The 4,031-nt window shown below is 36.7% G+C and overlaps 1 long non-coding RNA gene and 1 pseudogene across 1 annotated transcript; both read right to left on the bottom strand.

The window, feature by feature from the left end:
* Positions 1-825: 825 nt before the first annotated feature.
* LOC119911492 lies at positions 826-1,317 on the bottom strand. Its single transcript, XR_005445868.1, has 4 exons — positions 1,280-1,317; positions 1,129-1,144; positions 977-1,038; positions 826-885 (listed from the first exon to the last, which is right to left on the bottom strand). It is a non-coding gene; the product is annotated as an uncharacterized LOC119911492 (long non-coding RNA).
* Positions 1,318-1,321: 4 nt separating this feature from the next.
* LOC119911917 overlaps positions 1,322-4,031 on the bottom strand; it is a 24,517-nt pseudogene continuing 21,807 nt past the window's right edge.

The following is a 4,031-nucleotide window of genomic DNA, read 5'->3' on the forward strand; positions in this document are numbered from 1 at the left end:
ACTATAAAACAAAAGAAACTTGGGATGCTCTTGTGTTTTTCAAGTACAGTGGCGTCAGATTTTGAATGTAAATGAAAATTCAGACAAATTGTCACCACACTGACATCTCAGATAATGTGTTTTTGTTTTTTTATGCCTTAATCTGTGGGATGAAATATATTGGAAACACACGACACCCAACACACAATAAGATTCACATGCTGATACAAAACAAACAGAAATCTTAAGAGCCTAAAGGCCCAGATGTGTGTGAGACTTGACAATTTCCAGCTCTGGTGACGCCTAGTGACAGTATGTAGTAGATACCGAAGGTCACTGAGATTAACTGAACTGCATGCTGAACCATATTTACCTCCAGCGTAATGATACGACACATTTCAAGATAAACTTTGAGCATGACTGTTGTCTCTGACTGTACCTGCAGTCCCAGCGTTCACCTCAGAGTAAACACAGACCTCCTCTGGTTCATGTCGCTTCTCTGTTAAGAAAACCAGATGAAACCAAAAACAATAAATCAATACTTCACTCTTCAGGGCAAAACATCTCTAAACTGTTTCCTATTTATGTATTTAGAGTACTCACTTTTCTTTCTAACGTTTTTAATCTCGATCAAAGAATATGTGAAATCCTGGGACTCATCTGCAACTGAAATATACAAAAACAGCACTAATATTATTTTAAGTAATTTGATCTGGTTGCTGGAAATTCTGATTAATTAAAAAAAATATTAAAGTGCAGTTCAGCAAAAAGAAAGCTGACATCTAAAACGTTTTCACTTGTTTTACATAGCATGTTAATAAAATGATAAAAAGGTATATACTGTACCACTCTGTGTGTTTTCAAAGCCTTTGATTGTTTCATAGAGAGGAGCATCACCTGCAGCCACTGTCAAATTAATCTATTTAATTGCACGATACAAATGAAACACTATCTGAATTTTAAAAAGTGTGTAGATATACATCAATTAAATGCTTACCGTGGACAGGAGAGGAGTAGTTTTCGACAGAACCTCGATTAGTGCTCTCAGACTGGATTGGCCTACAACATGAATCAAACACAATACATATAAAAAGGAACAAGAAATGTTGCTGCTGTGTTCAAAATTAGAGAAGGGAGTGTTGTACCAACCTGATGGAGCAGGAATCTGTGAAAAAGACATTTGTTGTTACATGGTTTTGTTTTGTAAGTTGTTATTCAGCTATTCTATGTGATGAGATCAGAACACGTGTTCTGAATAATTAAATCACATAATATCTAATAAAAGAAGAAAAGGTCTCACCTTTGGACGGTCTGTAGCGATACAAAAGGAGCAGAAGAGAATAAGTACGATTCCACAAACCAGCCCAACAATCAACGGTACAGGAACTGAAGAGCTTTCAGGTCTGGACACTGATATAAATAAATAAATAAATAACTGTTAACTTATAGCTTAAAGCGCTTGTCTTGAACAAAATGTGCTTTATTAAAAATTTTAGTCATGTCACAACTACAACACATTCAAGCACAAATGCAGAGGTATAAACACATATGCACGTAGATAAACAACATAATCCCAGTCTCAATGTCATGTAATGTTTTGACACACATGAGTACTTATAGTACACTATATAACAGAGTACAGTGTGAAATTATCCATTCACAATAAACATGACTGTCACAACCACTGATGCAGACTTTCTCCAGCTCCAACAGGTGAAATCAGCTGAAACTGATGCTACTTCAGATTCAGGTCAGTATTTGACCATGTTTCTTTCTCAGACAGAAACACAGTTTACACAGAAGAAGATGCAGCAGTTGTTTTAATCCTACTCACCTTTAACTGACATCCAGCTCTGTGCTGACTCTTCTCCTGAGTGTTGACACTTGTAGAAACCCTCATCTGACTTCAACACTGCAGAGATGTTCAGCTCCCTTCTGCTATCATTTTGAATCAGTTTGTCATTTCGATAGAAAACACATATGAAACTAAGTTTTCTGTCCTGAACTTGCAGCTGAGACTAACAGGATCTCCCTCAGTCACAGGACGGACAGGGCTCACCAGGATAATATGTTCATCTGTAAAACAGAATATGAGGTTTCAGTCAGAGATCAGCTGCTGCAGAACTTCAGAATAACTGGATGGAGGACGATGAGAAGAGATCACAGATTAAATTGTGGAGAATCTAACTGATCCAACAATGTGCAGCACGTCCATACCAACAAAAATTGTATTCACAATCTATGCAGCCTAGAAGCAGCTAAAGAGGGCGACCCCCACGAGCTTTAAGTGGTTTTATACATCCAAAGAACTTCTGTAAAAACAGACCAGGCGTCTAATCGAGACCTGCTTTTATTTGTCAAAATGTTTACCCACACCAGTAAACGGGGTTGGCGGCTATTTGGGACTTGGCTATTCATTAAAGTTTTACGGTAAGGACAGATCAAACATAAACCCACACAATCTTCTGTATAGCTACATCCAGTCATCGTCACAGTAAGGTGATGAAATGTGTCTCAGCCTCAGCAGGAGAGACATGTGACTGTGACTCTCTTTGGAAACAGAATGAGATAAAAACTGACTGTGACATTTGTACATGGTTAAAATCACTGTTTTATTAAATACTTACTATGTTACTGAAAACAATTAGATTTGGTGGCCAGTATAGATTTTAGGGAGTGGTTTACAAAATGGTTTAAACTTCAGGGAAACACTTGTGGTTTGACTGCAGTCGATGAAAGTCAAGTCTATGGCTTTGTTAATGGGTACATATGAAACAGAATGTGGATGAAACTGACACAATAATACCAGTGAGAAGGTTAAAATTTTTAGTTTTAAGGGCAAAACACACTAAAAATCTCAGCTGTGAAATATTGACATGGTCAGGAAATATTGTTTGCAGTTTTTTAAATAAAAACCAAAGATGTTTGAAGTTGGTCCAGAGCAGAAGTTTCTGGTGTGCAGTCAGTTTCTTTAAGTTAAATTATTTGGCATTACCTGTTTGATCAGCACATGACTGAATTATACTGCAGTGCAGAGGACGTCAGATTTTCTACCTGATTTCATAATATTTGTTGTGTAATAATCTTTAGGAAAAACAAATCAATGACATAAATCTTGAGCATTTTAAGTGAATGATTAAAGACAAACAAATGTAACAAAAGAGGGGAGATTTTCTTATTTTAACTTTTTTATGTACAAAGGTGTTAAATGTTGATGTTATTTACTAATGATTAAAAACTCACATTAATAATCAAGTATTATAAAATATGTTAAATCTACAGTAAATAGATAAAAGGTTTTGGTTCATAGTTAATTACTCAGATACCATGAAGCAGTAATGGGCCAAACTCTTGTCAGATTGTCAGTACATCATCCTCCTCAGTGTAAATGTACACAACATCTAATATTCAGTATGTTGAAACACATAATATGATGTTTAAAATAATTTATACAAGACAGAAAACATAATGAAACCATACTCTGTTTAGTGATGTTGACTGCGTTGCTGAACTCTCCTGATCCAGACTCACACCAGTACACTGCATCACTCTGCTGGTTACTGTTTATGCTGCATGTGGATCCAGTCATTGTGCCCCAGTAGGAGCGACATGATGAGTATGACGGGTAGTCGTCCTCAGTAAACCTCCTCACTCTCCACTCAGTAGAGTTTCCCTCACAGCTCAGTGAGACAGAGTCAGAGGTGAAGTGTTGCACTCTGTCAGGACTCACTGTGAGAGACGCTGATGAATGAAAATCTGAAAAACAACATGTAATAATGGGTCAAAGCAAACACAGAGATTTTAAGATTTAAAATGCTACAACGCAAATATTCCTTTATTGCTGAGTATTAGTGCAAACATTAAAACAAGGTGCAGTGTTTGGTGAAACTGGTTTCTACCTTGAAAACTTGCTACAATCTGAATTTATTTTAAATGATAAACAACCAAGTGACTACAGCTGCTGTTGTCTGTAAAGTGGGAAACTACCTACTTTCACCTGCCATCTTTCAAAGATACAGAGGTGAGTATTTCAAACTGAACGTGCTGCATTG

Source organism: Micropterus salmoides, unplaced genomic scaffold, assembly GCF_014851395.1.
Source record: "Micropterus salmoides isolate LMB-PRFRI ecotype aquatic unplaced genomic scaffold, ASM1485139v1 Ms_hic_scaffold_2, whole genome shotgun sequence".
Taxonomy (NCBI): Eukaryota; Metazoa; Chordata; class Actinopteri; order Centrarchiformes; family Centrarchidae; genus Micropterus; species Micropterus salmoides.